Raw genomic sequence first — 20,055 nt, 5'->3', positions numbered from 1 at the left:
TGGATCAGGCCAGTGGCCCCTCCAGTCCAACACTCTGTGTCACATAAGAACATAAGAGAAGCCCTGTTGGATCAGGCCAATGGCCCATTCAGTCCAACACTCTGTGTAACATAAGAACATAAAAGAAGCCATGTTGGACCAGGCCAATGGCCCATCCAGTCCAACACTCTGTGTCACATAAGAACATAAAAGAAGCCATGTTGGATCAGGCCAATGGCCCCTCCAGTCCAACACTCTGTGTCACATAAGAACATAAGAGAAGCCATGATGGATCAGGCCAATGGCCCCTCCAGTCCAACACTCTGTGTCACATAAGAACATAAGAGAAGCCCTGTTGGATCAGGCCAATGGCCCATTCAGTCCAACACTCTGTGTCACATAAGAACATAAAAGAAGCCATGTTGGACCAGGCCAATGGCCCATCCAGTCCAACACTCTGTGTCACATAAGAACATAAAAGAAGCCATGTTGGATCAGGCCAGTGGCCCATCCAGTCCAACATTCTGTGTCACACAGTGGCCGATAGATAGATAGATAGATAGATAGATAGATAGATAGATAGATAGATAGATAGATAGATAGATAGATAGATACACACACACACACACACACTGTGCCTAATAGCCACTGATGGACCTCTGCTCCATATTTTTATCCAATCCCCTCTTGAAGCTGGCTATGCTTGTAGCTGCCACCACCTCCTGTGGCAGTGAATTCTACATGTTAATCACCCTTTGCGTGAAGAAGGACTTCCTTTTATCCATCCTAACCCGACTGCTCAGCAATTTCATTGAATGCCCACGAGTATTGTGAGAAAGGGAGAAAAGGACTGCTTTCTCTACTATCTCCATCCCAGGCATAATCTTGTAAATCTCTATCATGTCACCCCGCAGTCGACATTTCTCCAAGCTAAAGAGCTCCAAGCGTTTTAACCTTTCTTCATAGGGAAAGTGTTCCAACCCTTCAATCATTCTAGTTGCCCTTTCCTGGACTTTTTCCAATGCTATTCGGCCTAGAAGTTAGTCTGAAGAAGACAGAAGTTCTCCACCAGCCTGCACCCCAGGAAGATTATCACCCTCCCTGCATCACTGTGGGTGAATCAGTTCTGAAGACAGTCCAGCAGTTCAGCTACCTGGGGTGCATCATCTCCTCAGATGCCAAGATCGACAAGGAGATTGACAACAGGCTGGCAAAGGCAAACCGTGCATTTGGCCGACTGCACAAAAGAGTGTGGAGCAACAAGCATCTGAAAAAAGGCACAAAGATCAATGTTTACAAAGCGGTTGTGATGACAACCCTCATCTATGGCTCCGAATCGTGGGTTTTATACCGTCATCACCTGCGACTCCTTGAGCGCTTTCATCAGCGCTGCCTTCGCACCATCCTCAACATCCACTGGAGTGACTTTGTGACCAACACTGAAGTCCTCAAGCGGGCAGAGGTTACCAGCATCGAGGCACTGCTGTTGAAGACGCAGCTGCGCTGGGCGGGGCATATTTCTAGGATGGAAAACCACCGCCTTCCCAAGATTGCCCTGTATGGCGAACTCTCCACCGGCCATCGAAATAGAGGGGCACCAAAGAAGAGGTACAAGGACTCCTTGAAGAAATCCCTTAGCACCTGTCACATCAACCATCACCAGTGGTCTGACCTAGCCTCAGATCGCAAAGCATGGAGGCACACCATCCACCAGGCTGTCTCTTCCTTTGAGAACACACGCATAGCTGGTCTTGAGAACAAAAGGAGATTGAGGAAGAATCGCACTGCTACAGGACCAACCCTAAATCAGACTTTTCCCTGCAGCCGCTGTGGCCGGACCTGCCTGTCCCACATTGGTCTTGTCAGCCACCAGCGAGCCTGCAGCAAACGTGGACTATTGCACCCTTCTTAAATCTTCGTTCGCGAAGCCAAGCCGAGAGAGAAATATCCTTTTTGAGGTGCGGTGACCAGAACTGCGCACAGTATTCCAAATGAGACTGCACCATCGATTTTTACAGGGGCATGATGATACTGGCTGATTTCATTTGTTACCAAGCAAGATTTAACGCTTCAGAAGCAGAATTTGGCTTTAATGGGGCCATTTTATAGTACATACATTTTCCAAGTATGTGCACCCGACCGGGTCTTTTATTCCAGTGCTTTCAATACGGTTATTTGGTTTACTAGATCAAGAGAAAGGTGGGGTTCAAACGCATTTAATATTTAAAATTGATATTTAGGAGGCAGCGTACCATTCCAGGTTCCAGGCGGCAGGAGAAAAAAGAAGGTGGACATAATCTGCCTACTGTGCCGGAGAGATTCAAGAGGCACTTAGCTTGCCTCTGTTTTAATTAACTATTAGACAAGAGGAACCCTTGTTCAGACAGGCCTTATGACATTTGCATTGCGGAATTCAATTGCTTTGAATCCAGCGGAACACGAATCCGGCATGCTTAAGACTGCAGCGTTCTCAGGAGAGAACAATTCTATAGTGCAGGCTCATCCAGAGAGGTCATCGTCAGGTTTCCTGATATCTCTGGCTGGCAAGGTCACGCTGCAGTTTCAACGGCTGTGCCAAGCGGAGCGAGAGTTTAGTTTATTTACTTCCACGGTTATCAGGTGGGCAGACAGATAATATGAGAGCTTCCAGGTGCTGTTCTAATTACCTTCCCAGGTAGGTGTACAGAAATTCCCCTGTGAAGGTCAAACTCTATAATGCCCTAACACCACAACCAGGAAGCAGGAGTCAACAGCAGAAAGACAGGAATAAGAACATAAGAGAAGCCATGTTGGATCAGGCCAATGGCCCCTCCAGTTCAACACTCTGTGTCACACAAGAACATAAGAGAAGCCCTGTTGGATCAGGCCAGTGGCCCCTCCAGTCCAACACTCTGTGTCACAAAAGAACATAAGAGAAGCCATGTTGGATCAGGCCAATGGCCCCTCCAGTTCAACACTCTGTGTCACACAGTGGCCAAAATATACACACACATACACTGTGGCTAATAGCCACTGATGGACCCCTGCTCCATATTTTTATCCAATCCCCTCTTGAAGCTGGCTTTGCTTGTAGCCGCCACCACCTCCTGTGGCAGTGAATTCCACATGTTAATCACCCTTTGGGTGAAGAAGGACTTCCTTTTATCCGTTTTAACCTGTCTGCTCAGCAATTCCATCGAATGCCCACGAGTTCTTGTATTGAGAGAAAGGGAGAAAAGGACTTCTTTCTCTACTTTCTACATCCCATGCATTATCTTGTCAACCTCTATCATGTCATCCCGCAGTCGACGTTTCTCCAAGCTAAAGAGCCCCAAGCGTTTTAACCTTTCTTCATAGGGAAAGTGTTCCAAACCTTTAATCATTCTAGTTGCCCTTTCCTGGACTTTCCCCAATGCTATAATATCCTTTTTGAGGTGCGGTGACCAGAACTGCACACAGTATTCCAAATGAGACCGCACCATCGATTTATACAAGGGCATGATGATACTGGCTGATTTGTTTTCAGTTCCCTTCCTGATAATTCCCAGCATGGCGTTGGCCTTTTTTATTGCAACCGCACACTGTCTTGACATTTTCAGTGAGTTCTCTACCACGACCCCAAGATCTCTCTCTTGGTCAGTCTCTGGCAGTTCTTTGCACTAAGTGAACCTGCATTCCTGCTCAGGACTGAAAACAACCCTAGCCAATACATGACATCCTCCTGGATATACTGCAATGCAGCTTTGTTACCTTTGCTGCAAATGGGCATTCCACAGGACCGGGCTCATCAAGTTTGATGCAGTGGTGAAGTGTGCAGAATCTTTTCTGGGAGAAGCAGGTTTGATTCCCCACGCCTCCACTTGCAGCTGCTGGAATGGCCTTTCTTGCATCAGGTTGCTTTTGGCTAGGGGGGGGGGCAGCATATGCTAATGAGCTCCACCACCTATTTTTCTACTAAACGACCCCTGCATATCGTAAACAGTTTGATTAGAGCAGAGGGGAAATGCTTGGGGGGCAGAACATCAGGGGAGGGACAGTGGCTCAGTGGTAGAGCATCTGCTTGGTAAGCAGAAGGTCCTAGGTTCAATCCCCGGCATCTCCAACTCAAAAGGGTCCAGGCAAGTAGGTGTGAAAAACCTCAGCTTGAGACCCTGGAGAGCCGCTGCCAGTCTGAGTAGACAATACTGACTTTGATGGACCGAGGGTCTTATTCAGTATAAGGCAGCTTCATATGTTCATAACATTAAGCATCTGCAGGGATACAAGTATCCTGTGTCCCTAATAAGCCCTGCGCAGTGAATTGTTCTGAAGAAGTGAACAGTGACTCACAAAAGCACATAGCTGCCTTCCCTCCCCCCACCTCAATTTAGAGTCTGCGACCTAGCGTCTGAGAAGACTGAAGAGGATCCTGGAAGATACTTCTTGGCTCATGGGTTGCAACTACTTGGGAGTTTCTACAAGTCCAGAGCTAGTAGGGTTGCCAATCCCCAGGTGGGGGCAGGGGATCCCCCGGTTTGGAGACCCTCCGCCCGCTTCAGGATCGTCAGAAAGCGGGGGGAGGGGAGGGAAATGTCTGCTGGGAACTCTGTTATTCCCGATGGAGATTTATTCCCATAGAAAATCATGGAGAATTGATCTGTGGGTATCTTGGGCTCTGGGGGGGCCTGTTTTTTGGGGTAGAGGCACCAAATTTTCAGTATAGCATCTAGTGCCTCTCCCCAAAATACCCCCCAAGTTTCAAAATGATTGGACCAGGGGGTCCAATTCTATGAGCCCCAAAAGAAGGTGCCCCTATCCTTCATTATTTCCTATGGAAGGAAGGGATTGAAAAGGTGTGCCGTCCTTTTAAATGTGATGGCCAGAACTCCCTTTGGAGTTCAATGAGGCTTGTCACAGCCTTGATCTTGGCTCCACCCCTAATGTCTTCTGGCTCCACCCCCAAAGTCTCCTGGCTCCACCCCCAAAGTCCCCAGATATTTCCTGAATTGGACTTGGCAACCCTAAAAGCTAGTCTGGATTGCAAATGCAACCGTGGAGACTGAAGAAATCCCAAAACAGCCGCTTTACCTCCTGATGAACCTTGCAGAACGTTTCTTGACCTACATTCTCCGCATGCCCATTTGAAATCATGAACAGACGCCAGCCGTCGCAGAGAATTAAGTATGCCCTCCCTTTACATGCGAGCAGTTCTGCAGGCTGTTTATGAGACTGTCGCCGTGCGATAAGACCAAGATTAAGTAGGCAAATATACAGCAAGATTTGCAAATGCTACAGAAAAGCCACTTCTGTCTTCTCTTTGTGCCATGTTCTGAATTTAAGACCAGATATATATGGAACCAGGGTATGATATCTTAAGCCAGGGGTGGGGAACCTTTTCTCTGCCAAGGGCCATATGGATATTTATAACATCATTCGCGGGCCATAAAAAAATTATCAACTTAAAAAACAGTGCTCCGCCAAGGGAGAACGATTCAGGCCAGCAAAATTAATGCAAATAATTGTTTTTCTATTTGAAGTCATGTGGGGAGAGCCTAATCCGGCGCGCGCGCACACGGCCCACCGCCCTAGGCAAATACCTGGGGTCCAGGGCTTTTTTTGTAGAAAAAGCCCAGCAGGAACTCAGTAGCATATTAGACCACATCCCCTAATGCTAGCATACTAGGCCACGCCATCTGGGATAATCAAGTGCAAACTGAACGGTGACAGTAACTTTGCAGCAATTCTGGCCGGCCAGCCAGGCCCCAGGGAGGCTGCCACATGGCTCGATTTGGTCCAGCAATCCCCGAGCGCCACACCAAGTGATCTGGAGGGCCGTATACGGCTCTTGGGACGGAGGTTCCCCACCCCTGTCTTAAGCAAAGGAGACTAGGGTTGCCAATCCCCAGGTGTGGGCAGGGGATCCCCCGGTTTGGAAGCACTTCCCCCGCTTCAGGGTCGTCAGAAACCGGGGGGGAGGGGAGGGAAATGTCTTCTGGGAACTCTTTTATTTCCTATGGAGATTTATTCCCATAGAAAATCATGGAGAATTGATCTGTGGGTATCTGGGGCTCTGGGGGCCCTGTTTTTTGAGGTAGAGGCACCACATCTTCAGTATTGCATCTAGTGCCTCCCACCAAAATACCCCCCAAATTTCAAAAAGATTGGACCAGGGGGTCCAATTATATGAGCCCCAAAAGAAGGTGCCCCTATCCTTCATTATTCCCTATGGAAGGAAGGCATTGAAAAGGTGTGCCGTCCCTTTAAACATGATGGCCAGAACTCCCTTTGGAGTTCAATTATGCTTGTCACAGCCTTGATCTTGGCTCCACCCCTAATGTCTCCTGGCTCCACCCCCAAAGTCTCCCAGCTCCACCCCCAAAGTCCCCAGATATTTCTTGAATTGGACTTGGCAACCCTAAAGGAGACCCATCCTTCCCAGCACTTTCGTATTCCCACAGTCGGTCTGCGGCTGCTAAAGCTTTGTGCATAGCATTAACAGGGCATAACAGGAATAACGGACAGGGATGTTCTACATATATGGCTCCCTCTCAATATTTGCTCATTTACTGACCCAGAGGGTCTCAAGGAACTGGCTAACAACGGTGCAGTAGTAGTACTACGACTGCACTTTTCTTGCATAATGAAAGTATTATTTGTAAGGCAGGTTCATGAGTCACAGGCCTCAAGGAGTTAACCTTGGCTGACCTCAGCTGCTGTCTAGGAATTCATTCCGCTTCCATCACCGTACGTGACAAAACCATCTTACATCACCACCAAGCATGTTTCTACGCAGCCTGAAATACAAGCAGGCCTCCGATTCAGCAGGAGCACAGCTCCTGAACCCTTCCGATGGTTCCCCCTCTCCCTCCCCACCTACCTTCTCCACCGAATAGCAGGGGCAGCTGCATAACAATCCCTGGATGAGAGTGGGCAGCCAGCCAGCCACAAAGGGCTTTGCCCCAGCAGCCCTCATTAACTCCTTTCTTTACTTCTGATGTGATTTTGGGTGGCGGGTGGCTTGCTGGCCTTTTGACAGGGGGACCCAGGAGAGCCCCAGGCGAGCGAGGCCTGCTTGGGCTGGCTGGATCTCTAGCCAGCCCAAGCAGGCCTCGCTTGCCCAGGGCTCTCCTTTCTTGCATCAGGTAGCTTTTGGCGGGGGGGGGGGGCAGCATACGCTAATGAGTTATGCTAATGCGCTCCACCACCTATTTTTCTGCAAAACGACCCCTGAATACAAGCATCTGTAAATTAACAATTTCGTTGGTAAAAAAAAAAGCAATTGGTGCCTGTTTCCCAAGACATCTTAGAAAGGAAGTTCTCTACCATCACACACATTTTAACCATCCTGGGTCTCAAGACAACGACTTCTGGTTTGCAAAAACTGTCTTGACCTTCCTATCGGCCAAGAGCCGTCGGGCTAGTAGCGATCTGAAAGCTCGTGCCCAAAAGCGGGCAGGCAACTTCGACATGAGATAAGGCAGCAACAGCAGGAAGAGGGGAGTTACGGATTTTTTTTAAAAACTATGGCAAAGAAATAACAGGAAGCAGGAAAAATTCCCAGAGGGCAGCTCTGTGCTTCTGTGCGTAGTCTTTACGATTATGGCTTTTACATAATGTTATATTAAGCCAGGGCTGGTGTGTGGGAGCGGGCAAACTAGACAGCTGCCTAGGACGAGAGCTACCAGTAGGGGTGGCGTGAAGAACCTCAGCTGGAGACTCTGGAGAGCCATGAATGGGGCTGTGGCTCAGTGGTAGAGCATCTGCTTGGTAAGCAGAAGGTCCCAGGTTCAATCCCCGGCATCTCCAACTAAAGAGGGCCCAGGCAAGTAGGCGTGAAGAACCTCAGCTGGAGACCCTGGAGAGCCATGAATGGGGTTGTGGCTCGGTGATAGAGCATCTGCGTAGTAAGCAGAAGGTCCCAGGTTCAATCGCCGGCATCTCCAACTAAAGACGGTCCAGGCAATTAGGCGTGAAGAACCTCAGCTGGAGACCCTGGAGAGCCATGAATGGGGCTGTGGCTCGGTGGTAGAGCATCTGCTTGGTAAGCAGAAGGTCCCAGGTTCAGTCCCCGGCATCTCCAACTAAAGAGGGTCCAGGCAAGTAGGCGTGAAGAACCTCAGCTGGAGACCCTGGAGAGCCATGAATGGGGCTGTGGCTCAGTGGTAGAGCATCTGCTTGGTAAGCAGAAGGTCCCAGGTTCAATCCCTGGCATCTCCAACTCAAAAGGGTCCAGGCAAGTAGGCGTGAAGAACCTCAGCTGAAGACCCTGGAGAGCTGCTGTCAGTCTGAGTAGACAAGACTGAATTTGATGGACAGGAAAAGGAAAGGAAAGGTCCCCTGTGCAAGCACCAGTCATTTCCGACTCTGGGGTGACATTGCTTTCGCAACATTTTAACGGCAGACTTTTTACCGGGTGGTTTGCCATTGCCTTCCCCAGTCCTCTATACTTTCCCCGCAGCAAGCTTGGTACTTGCTGGATCAGTGGAATGCTGTAGAATATTGTTTATCTTGATTTCAGTAAGGCTTTTGATAAGGTTCCACATATTATCCTTGTTGACAAGTTGCTAAAATGTGGTTTGGATCCTGTTCCCATTAGGTGGATCTGTAACTGGTTGACAGATCACACCCAAAGAGTGCTTGTGAATGGTTCCTCATCCTCTTGGAGAGGAAAGACAAGTGGAGTACCTCAAGGATCTGTCCTGGGACCTGTTTTGTTCAACATCTTTATCAATGATTTGGATGAAGGAATAGAGGGAATGCTTATGAAATCTGCAGATGATACTAAATTGGGAGAGGTTGCAAACACAGAAGAAGACAGAAACAGGATACAGGATGACCATGACAGGCCGGAAAACTGGTCTAAAATCAATAATGAATTTTAATGGGGATAAATGTAAAGTTCTGCATTTAGAGCAGAGGTCCATCAGTGGCTATTAGCCACAGTGTGTATATATATGTATATGTGTGTGTGTGTGTGTATATATATATACACACACACACACACACATATATATATATATATAATTTTTTTGGCCACTGTGTGACACACAGTGTTGGACTGGATGGGCCACTGGCCTGATCCATCATGGCTTCTCTTATGTTCTTATGTGACACGGAGTTGACAAGATAATGCCTGGGATGGAGAAAGCAGAGAAAGAAGTCCTTTTCTCCCTTTCTGTCAGATGGCATGAACGTCAGGTGTTTGAGTGCCACAATGCATGAACGTCAGGTGTTTGAGTGCCTCTAGGGAGGGAGGGAGGGGAGAAAGGAAGGAAGGAAGGAAGGAAGGAAGGAAGGAAGGAAGGAAGGAAGGAAGGAAGGAAGGAAGGAAGGAAGGAAGGAAGGAAGGAAGGAAGGAAGGAAGGAAGGAAGGAAGGAAGGAAGGAAGGAAGGTATAGAGGAGGAAGAGGGAGGAGAGGTTGAAAGTAAGCAACTTTAAATGCATTCTCCAAGCTGCCGGCTGGCTTGGCTTGGAGAAGTGATTGAAAGAGATAAATGCTTTCTCCTAGCCAGCTGACAGTGCAGTGGGGGCTTTGAGAGCCACACAATATGTGTAAAAGAGCCACATGTGGCTCCTGAGCCACAGTTTGGCCACCCCTGGTATAGAGAAAGGACTCACGCAAGCTCAACTTCTGCCATAAACTTGGTTAGTCTTGAAGGTGGACTCTTGCTCTTTTATTTATTTATTTATTTATTTATTTATTTATTTATTTATTTATTTATTTATTTATTCCATAACTTATATCCCGCCCTTCCCACAAGTGGCTCAGGGTGGCTTACAACAAATAATAAAACAATAAAATCGGAACAAATTAATACATTTAAATTCAAACATTTAAAACCTTAAAATTTTACATTTTACAAATCTTGTACATTTGAGACAGCCTAGTTTGCAATGGCACTAGGAAGAGGCTTTAAAAACATCCACATGAATTACGTTGGCTGTCACCTGCCGCTGCGCTCTCCGCTTGCTTTCACCGTATCAGGAACAAGGCAGTGAAATTGGGGTTCCAGCTGTTTTATTACCTAGCCTCAGGAAAACAGACATTAGCAGCTGAGTAGAAGCTTGGGAAAGGCTCTCGCATTGGCTCTGGGGACAGCTGACAAACAACTAGCTGAACAGAAGTATTTTGCGCCTTCCTGCTCTCAGGAGTCTCTCCATTGTGCTGTGAATGACTAGCGAACAGCCCTTTTGGGTGACGTCGTCGTTCCCAACTGGCAGAAGGAGGCCGGCTTCTACCTGATTACAGTGTTCTATTACAGCTGCTCTTGCCTTTCCCCCCTGGAATAATGTCGAGTATGTTGTTTATTAAAGATGCTTGCATTCTGCCTCTCTAGCGACATTTCAGGCGGCCAAAAATAGAAACATATACATGGGGGAATCAGAAGAAGGAAGAAGAAATTGGATTTATATCCCGCCCTCCACTTTGAATCTTGGAGTCTCAGAGCGGCTCAGCCATGTTGGATCAGGCCATGTTGGATCAGGCCCAGATGCTTGTCAGAATAATTTTGCTTTTATATCTCCTCCTAAAAATCAAAAGGGAACACGCAGACCTTCTCCGACAATTGATTTCTGAATCTTCCAGTCATGACCTACAGAGTCCTACTCATCCCTCCAAGGCTTCCAACATCCTTCCCTGAAATTTTGGATAGAGGTTGGATTCCTGATGCAAAAAGCTTAGGGTTGTTCCTGTGATACACAGGCCTCAAGCCATAAAGGGCTTTACAAAAGTCAACATCAGCACCTAAAGAACATAAGAGAAGCCATGTTGGATCAGGCCAGTGACCCATCCAGTCCAACACTCTGTGTCTCATAAGAACATAAGAGAAGCCATGTTGGATCAGGCCAATGGCCCATCCAGTCCAGCACTCTGTGTCACATAAGAGAAGCCATGTTGGATCAGGCCAATGGCCCCTCCAGTCCAGCACTCTGTGTCACATAAGAACATAAGAGAAGCCATGTTGGATCAGGCCAATGGCCCATCCAGTCCAACACTCTATGTCTCATAAGAACATAAAAGAAGCCATGTTGGATCAGGTCAATGGCCCATCCAGTCCAACACTCTGTGTCACATAAGTGAAGCCATGTTGGATCAGGCCAATGGCCCCTCCAGTCCAGCACTCTGTGTCACATAAGAACATAAGAGAAGCCATGTTGGATCAGGCCAATGGCCCATCCAGTCCAACACTCTATGTCTCATAAGAACATAAAAGAAGCCATGTTGGATCAGGCCAATGGCCCCTCCAGTCCAACACTCTGTGTCTCATAAGAACATAAAAGAAGCCATGTTGGATCAGGCCAATGGCCCATCCAGTCCAACACTCTGTGTCTCATAAGAACATAAGAGAAGACATATTGGATCAGGCCAATGGCCCATCCAGTCCAACACTCTATGTCTCATAAGAACATAAAAGAAGCCATGTTGGATCAGGCCAATGGCCCCTCCAGTCCAACACTCTATGTCTCATAAGAACATAAAAGAAGCCATGTTGGATCAGGCCAGTGGCCCCTCCAGTCCAACACTCTGTGTCACATAAGAACATAAGAGAAGCCCTGTGGATCAGGCCAGTGGCCCCTCCAGTCCAACACTCTGTGCCACACAGTGGCCAAAAAAAATTATATATACACACACACACATATATATATATATAGACACTGTGGCTAATAGTCACTGATGGACCTCTGCTCCATATGTTTATCCAATCCCCTCTTGAAGCTGTCTATGCTTGTAGCCGCCACCACCTCCTGCGGCAGTGAATTCCACATGTTAATCACCATGAACCGGGCTTGGAAGCCAAGCAGAAGCCAGAGCAGCTGTCAACCACCTTGCAGGCTGAACATGATCCCATTTTTCCATATCGTCCAGACGGCAGCTGTACCGGACGAAATGTTCCAACTGTCTTTGAAGGCAATCCCACGCAGAACACAGCAGTGAATCCCAACAAAGCCAAGGAAATCCTGGAAACCAGTCCTGGAATAAGCGAAGCAAGGCAAAAGGCCTCAAGGCGGAAAACTCAAAGGAAAATGCCAGAGGTCTGGATTACGCTTTACATCTAGAAGCCAGGTGCTACTGGACTCTTGCTTTTATCTAGAAGCCACAATGCTTTCATTCTTTTTTAAAAAAAACAACAACACCTGTGTATGTAAACTGTCCATTCTGAACCATTTTGTAATGTAGCAGAATAGACTGCTTAAGATAAAATGCAAACAAAATTCAATTTCGGAGGGTACACCCCCTGTTTGTCTGCAGTAGAACAGCTAGACTAATTTCCCACTGTGCAAACTCTTATCTGGGAGAACCGGGTTTGAATCCCCACTCCTCCACTTGCAGCTGCTGGAATGGCCTTGGGTCAGCCAGAGCTCTCTTATCTGGGAGAACCAGGTTTGATTTCCCACTCCTCCACTTGCAGCTGCTGGAATGGCCTTGGGTCAGCCAGAGCTCTCTTATCTGGGAGAACCGGGTTTGAATCCCCACTCCTCCACTTGCAGCTGCTGGAATAGCCTTGGGTCAGCCAGAGCTCTCTTATCTGGGAGAACCAGGTTTGATTTCCCACTCCTCCACTTGCACCTGCTGGAATGGCCTTGGGTCAGCCAGAGCTCTCTTATCTGGGAGAACCAGGTTTGATTTCCCACTCCTCCACTTGCAGCTGCTGGAATGGCCTTGGGTCAGCCACAGCTCTCTTATCTGGGAGAACCAGGTTTGATTTCCCACTCCTCCACTTGCAGCTGCTGGAATGGCCTTGGGTCACCCAGAGCTCTCTTATCTGGGAGAACCAGGTTTGATTTCCCACTCCTCCACTTGCAGCTGCTGGAATGGCCTTGGGTCAGCCACAGCTCTCTTATCTGGGAGAACCAGGTTTGATTCCCCACTCCTCCACTTGCAGCTGCTAGAATGGCCTTGGGTCAGCCAGAGCTCTGGCAGAGGTTGTCCTTGAAAGGGCAGCTGCTGTGAGAGCCCTCTCCAGAACATAAGAGAAGCCATGTTGGATCAGGCCAGTGGCCCATCCAGTTCAACACTCTGTGTCACATAAGAACATAAGAGAAGCCATGTTGGATCTGGCCAATGGCCCATCCAGTCCAACACTCTGTGTCACATAAGAGAAGCCCTGTTGGATCAGGCCAGTGGCCCCTCCAGTCCAACATTCTCTGTCACATAAGAGAAGCCATGATGGATCAGGCCAGTGGCCCATCAAGTCCAACACTCTGTGTCACATAAGAACATAAGAGAAGCCATGTTGGATCTGGCCAATGGCCCATCCAGTCCAACACTCTGTGTCACATAAGAATATAAGAGAAGCCCTGTTGGATCAGGCCAATGGCCCATCCAGTCCAACACTCTGGGTCACACAGTGGCCAAAAAAAAATTATATATATATATATACACACACACACACACACACACACTGGCTAATAGCCACTGATGGACCTCTGCTCCATAACTTGATGGGTAAGATAGCCAACCTTTCAGATTCAAAGCAAATTGCTGATTTGATCATTTATTTTATATTAATGAAAGACCTGCAGTTTACTCAAAGTTCCATGAACCGCCCAGAAGTAAAGGCGAGCGGATAGTGGGAAGACCTACGTTTCCCCATAAACTGAAAAGTTTCCAGCTGGGCATTGGCTCAGACCTGCAATACATGAGCCAACACTCTAAGAAATACTGCTGCCACTGTAATTATACAGCATCAAGGATGCTAGCACCGCACTGCTTTGATTGTTTCAATTATTGAATGTTAAATTTTACAACATTGTTGCGGATTTTAATGGTCTGTTGTGGTTTTATGCTGTGAACCAACCTGAGCCTGCTTCGGGATAGAAATCAAATAAAGCACGGGTGGCCAACGGTAGCTCTCCAGATGTTTTTTGGCTACAGCTCCCATCAGCCCCAACCATTGGCAATGCTGGCTGGGGCTGATGGGAGTTGTAGGCAAAAAACATCTGGAGGGCTACCGTTGGCCACCCCTGAAATAAAGCAAGCAAAGTAAATAGGCGTTCCACTGGTTAGAAAAGAATTATGCTATCGCCATCCAGGCTTAAAGCACAAGCCAAATTGTCAGCTCTGGGACCATCCTCAATTAAAGCAGGCCTCCTGGGTCGTCAGTAGCTTAGTTTTATTGATAGACAGAAACAGCAGCAATACACGTCTGTGTCAGAACTGGCTCGCCGGCGAGGTGGCCAGAACGTTATACCCTCTCTAGGGCCATTATGCAGCCTGCCGAATGTTACAGCGCAAAAAAGCCCTCCCAAAGCAACACAAATCGGTTCACACCAGCATCACGCGCCTCCTGGACAATAAGCAGTTTGAGCTGGCTTAGGGATGAGATAAGATGGCCTTGGAAAGGCAGCTCCAATCTTCTTTAGACAAGCTGGAAGGGGTCCAGAGGAGGGCGACGAAGATGGCGAGGGGTCTGGAGACCAAGTCCTACGAGGAAAGGCTGAAGGAGCTGGGGATGTTTAGCCTGGAGAGGAGGCGGCTGAGAGGTGATAGGATCACCATCTTCAAGGACTTGAAGGGCTGTTATATAGAGGATGAGGGGTCTGGAGACCAAGTCCTCTGAGGAAAGGTTGAAGGAGCTGGGGATGTTTATCCTGGAGAGGAGGCGGCTGAGAGGTGAGAGGATCACCATCTTCAAGGACTTGAAGGGCTGTCTTATAGAGGATGAGGGGTCTGCAGACCAAGTCCTATGAGGAAAGGTTGAAGGAGCTGGGGATGTTTAGCCTGGAAAGGAGGCGGCTGAGAGGTGATAGGATCACCATCTTCAAGGACTTGAAGGGCTGTCGTATAGAGAATGAGGGGTCTGGAGACCAAGTCCTATGACGAAAGGTTGAAGGAGCTGGGGATGTTTAGCCTGGAGAGGAGGAGGCGGCTGAGAGGTGAGAGGATCACCATCTTCAAGTCCTCGAAGGGCTGTCGTATAGAGAATGAGGGGTCTGGAGACCAAGTCCTATGACGAAAGGTTGAAGGAGCTGGGGATGTTTAGCCTGGAGAGGAGGAGGCGGCTGAGAGGTGATAGGATCACCATCTTCAAGGACTTGAAGGGCTGTCGTATAGAGAATGAGGGGTCTGGAGACCAAGTCCTATGACGAAAGGTTGAAGGAGCTGGGGATGTTTAGCCTGGAGAGGAGGAGGCGGCTGAGAGGTGATAGGATCACCATCTTCAAGTCCTCGAAGGGCTGTCGTATAGAGAATGAGGGGTCTGGAGACCAAGTCCTATGACGAAAGGTTGAAGGAGCTGGGGATGTTTAGCCTGGAGAGGAGGAGGCGGCTGAGAGGTGATAGGATCACCATCTTCAAGGACTTGAAGGGCTGTCGTATAGAGAATGAGGGGTCTGGAGACCAAGTCCTATGACGAAAGGTTGAAGGAGCTGGGGATGTTTAGCCTGGAGAGGAGGAGGCGGCTGAGAGGTGATAGGATCACCATCTTCAAGGACTTGAAGGGCTGTCGTATAGAGAATGAGGGGTCTGGAGACCAAGTCCTATGACGAAAGGTTGAAGGAGCTGGGGATGTTTAGCCTGGAGAGGAGGAGGCGGCTGAGAGGTGATAGGATCACCATCTTCAAGGACTTGAAGGGCTGTCGTATAGAGAATGAGGGGTCTGGAGACCAAGTCCTATGACGAAAGGTTGAAGGAGCTGGGGATGTTTAGCCTGGAGAGGAGGAGGCGGCTGAGAGGTGATAGGATCACCATCTTCAAGGACTTGAAGGGCTGTCGTATAGAGAATGAGGGGTCTGGAGACCAAGTCCTATGACGAAAGGTTGAAGGAGCTGGGGATGTTTAGCCTGGAGAGGAGGAGGCGGCTGAGAGGTGATAGGATCACCATCTTCAAGTCCTCGAAGGGCTGTCGTATAGAGAATGAGGGGTCTGGAGACCAAGTCCTATGACGAAAGGTTGAAGGAGCTGGGGATGTTTAGCCTGGAGAGGAGGAGGCGGCTGAGAGGTGATAGGATCACCATCTTCAAGTCCTCGAAGGGCTGTCGTATAGAGAATGAGGGGTCTGGAGACCAAGTCCTATGACGAAAGGTTGAAGGAGCTGGGGATGTTTAGCCTGGAGAGGAGGAGGCGGCTGAGAGGTGATAGGATCACCATCTTCAAGGACTTGAAGGGCTGTCGTATAGAGAATGAGGGGTCTGGAGACCAAGTCCTATGACGAAAGGTTGAAGGAGCTGGGGATGTTTAGCCTGGAGAGGAGGAGGCGGCTGAGAGGTGATAGGATCACCATCTTCAAGTCCTCGAAGGGCTGTCGTATAGAGAATGAGGGGTCTGGAGACCAAGTCCTATGACGAAAGGTTGAAGGAGCTGGGGATGTTTAGCCTGGAGAGGAGGAGGCGGCTGAGAGGTGATAGGATCACCATCTTCAAGGACTTGAAGGGCTGTCGTATAGAGAATGAGGGGTCTGGAGACCAAGTCCTATGACGAAAGGTTGAAGGAGCTGGGGATGTTTAGCCTGGAGAGGAGGAGGCGGCTGAGAGGTGATAGGATCACCATCTTCAAGGACTTGAAGGGCTGTCGTATAGAGAATGAGGGGTCTGGAGACCAAGTCCTATGACGAAAGGTTGAAGGAGCTGGGGATGTTTAGCCTGGAGAGGAGGAGGCGGCTGAGAGGTGATAGGATCACCATCTTCAAGGACTTGAAGGGCTGTCGTATAGAGAATGAGGGGTCTGGAGACCAAGTCCTATGACGAAAGGTTGAAGGAGCTGGGGATGTTTAGCCTGGAGAGGAGGAGGCGGCTGAGAGGTGATAGGATCACCATCTTCAAGGACTTGAAGGGCTGTCGTATAGAGAATGAGGGGTCTGGAGACCAAGTCCTATGAGGAAAGGTTGAAGGAGCTGGGGATGTTTATCCTGGAGAGGAGGCGGCTGAGAGGTGAGAGGATCACCATCTTCAAGTCCTTGAAGGGCTGTCCTATAGAGGATGAGGGGTCTGGAGACCAAGTCCTATGAGGAAAGGTTGAAGGAGCTGGGGATGTTTATCCTGGAGAGGAGGCGGCTGAGAGGTGAGAGGATCACCATCTTCAAGTCCTTGAAGGGCTGTCCTATAGAGGATGAGGGGTCTGGAGACCAAGTCCTATGAGGAAAGGTTGAAGGAGCTGGGGATGTTTATCCTGGAGAGGAGGCGGCTGAGAGGTGAGAGGATCACCATCTTCAAGTCCTTGAAGGGCTGTCGTATAGAGGATGAGGGGTCTGGAGACCAAGTCCTATGAGGAAAGGTTGAAAGAGCTGGGGATGTTTATCCTGGAGAGGAGGCGGCTGAGAGGTGAGAGGATCACCATCTTCAAGTCCTTGAAGGGCTGTCCTATAGAGGATGAGGGGTCTGGAGACCAAGTCCTATGAGGAAAGGTTGAAAGAGCTGGGGATGTTTATCCTGGAGAGGAGGCGGCTGAGAGGTGATAGGATCACCATCTTCAAGGACTTGAAGGGCTGTCGTATAGAGGATGAGGGGTCTGCAGACCAAGTCCTATGAGGAAAGGTTGAAGGAGCTGGGGATGTTTAGCCTGGAGAGGAGGCGGCTGAGAGGTGAGAGGATCACCATCTTCAAGGACTTGAAGGGCTGTCCTGTAGAGGATGAGGGGTCTGGAGACCAAGTCCTATGAGGAAAGGTTGAAGGAGCTGGGCATGTTTAGCCTGGAGAGGAGGCGGCTGAGAGGTGATAGGATCACCATCTTCAAATACTTGAAGGGCTGTCTTATAGAGGATGGTGTGGAATTGTTTTCTGTGGTCCCGGAAGGTAGGACCAGAGCCAATGGGTTGAAATTAAATCAAAAGAGTTTCCGGCTTAACATTAGGAAGAACTTCCTGACCGTTAGAGCGGTTCCTCAGTGGAACAGGCTTCCTCCTTGGGAGGTGGTGGACTTTCCTGCCGTGGAGGTTTTTAAACAGAGGCTAGATGGCCATCTGACAGCAATGCGAGTTCTGTGAATTTAGGGGGAGGTCTTTGTGAATTCCTTGCATTGTGCAGGGGGTTGGACTAGATGACTCAAGAGGTCCCTTCCAACTCTATGATTCTCCACCAGGTAGAAACGAATACTTATGACCAGGGGTCGTTTTGTAGAAAAATAAGTGGTGGAGCTCATTAGCATAACTCATTAGCATATGCTACCCCACACATACACACACCAGCCAAAAGCAACCCAGTGCAAGGAAGGAGAGCCCTGGACAAGTGAGGCCTGCTTGGGCTGGCTAGAGATCCGGCCAGCCCAAGCAGGCCTCACTCACCTAGGGCTCTCCTGGGCTGCCCCCCCCCCAGTCAAAAGGCCAGCAAGCCACCCACCACCCAAAATCACATAAGAAGTGGAGAAAGGGTGGCGCGGGCTTCTCCAGGGGTTAATGATGGCTGCTGGGGGTGTGGCAAGCCCCTGGTGGCTGGCTGGCTGCCCGCTCTCCTCATCCAGGGATTGTTATGCAGCTGCACCTGTCTATTCAATGGACAAGGCAGGCGGGGAGGAGGAGGGCGAACCCTCAGAAAGGTTCAGGAGCTGTGCTCCTGTGAGCTCCTGCTGAATGCGAGGCCTGGCGATGACTGTTACACAGACAGAGCAAAGCAGGCACAGTTCACCCTCATCCAGCCCGGATTCCCAAATCAAAAGAACAAGTCAGTAGACAAAATGGCAAGGCCCTTGGCCCTAACGAGAGTCACACGGCTGTGATTTTAACGAAGAATCACGCTTTTACCATCTCCGCTCGGAGAACGATGCCAGTGAGACTCACGCGGCTGTGTCCTCAAACCAGATTTCAGTTCAAAGTGTACAGCTATGATTTCGATGACTCAGCATGACACACACACCCCGAGGTCTCTCATAACACAGTCCCCTCCTGCTTCGTCGATCAACACTGGCCCAATTACTCACAAGCCTGTAAATGTAAGAATTCGACGCAGTATAACATAAAGTTCGCTTCCCTCCCAGCTACGGCCAACTGGATAGAATACAAGAATTAGCCAGAGCGGACATCCGAGAGAGTGGTTTTATAGGGGAGGGCAATATACTGTAATTACAAGGTACTCCAAAATCTGCTTCTGCATAATAACCTTTAGAATACCATTCTGCCTAAACAATAAAAAAGAACACTAAAGATCTGGGTATGCTTAGATTGAAAAGCAGGTTACATACAGAAAATCTTAGATAGCTCAAAGTCTCAGGGATTTTTCTGAGCAGGAGCACACAGGAACGCAGTTCTGGCTGGCTTGGCTTGCCTAAGAAGAAGAAGACTGCAGATTTATACCCCGCCCTTCTCTCTGAATCTGAGACTCAGAGCGGCTTACAATCTCGTATATCTTCTCCCCCCAAAACAGACACCCTGTGAGGTGGAGGACGGGCTGAGAGGGCTCTCACAGCAGCTGCCCTTTCAAGGACAGCTTCTTCACCCAAAGGGTGATTAACACGTGGAATTCACTGCCACAGGAGGTGGCAGCGGCTACAAGCATAGCCAGCTTTAAGAGCGGATTGGATAAAAATATGGAGCAGACGTCCATCAGTGGTTATTAGCCACAGTGTGTGTATATATATATGTGTGTGTGTATGTGTATATGTATATACACACACACATATATTGGCCACTGTGTGACACAGAGTGTTGGACTGGATGGGCCATAGGCCTGATCCAACATGACTTCTCTTATGTTCTTATGTGACATAGAGTGTTGGACTGGATGGGCCCTTGGCCTGATCCAACAGGGCTTCTCTTATGTTCTTATGTGACACAGAGTGTTGGACTGGATGGGCCCTTGGCCTGATCCAACAGGGCTTCTCTTATGTTCTTATGTGACACAGAGTGTTGAACTGGAGGGGCCATTGGCCTGATCCAACAGGGCTTCTCTTATGTTCTTATGTGACACAGAGTGTTGGACTGGAGGGGCCCTTGGCCTGATCCAACGTGGCTTCTCTTATGTTCTTATGTGACACAGAGTGTTGGACTGGAGGGGCCATTGGCCTGATCCAACAGGGCTTCTCTTATGTTCTTATGTGACACAGAGTGTTGGACTGGAGGGGCCATTGGCCTGATCCAACAGGGCTTCTCTTATGTTCTTATGTGATACAGAGTGTTGGACTGGAGGGGCCATTGGTCTGATCCAACATGGCTTCTCTTATGTTCTTATGTGACACAGAGTGTTGGACT

At 48.9% G+C, this 20,055-nt stretch overlaps 1 protein-coding gene and 1 non-coding gene across 2 annotated transcripts in view; one reads left to right on the top strand and one right to left on the bottom strand.

Annotated features, from left to right (window-relative positions):
- Positions 1-20,055, bottom strand: part of PGM2L1 (phosphoglucomutase 2 like 1) — an 89,228-nt gene that overhangs the window by 54,982 nt on the left and 14,191 nt on the right.
- TRNAT-GGU (transfer RNA threonine (anticodon GGU)) lies at positions 8,083-8,154 on the top strand. The gene has a single exon. It is a non-coding gene; the product is annotated as a tRNA-Thr (tRNA).

The sequence above is a fragment of the Heteronotia binoei genome, chromosome 3, assembly GCF_032191835.1.
Source record: "Heteronotia binoei isolate CCM8104 ecotype False Entrance Well chromosome 3, APGP_CSIRO_Hbin_v1, whole genome shotgun sequence".
Lineage (NCBI taxonomy): Eukaryota > Metazoa > Chordata > Lepidosauria > Squamata > Gekkonidae > Heteronotia > Heteronotia binoei.
This window is presented reverse-complemented; position numbering and strand designations above follow the sequence as displayed.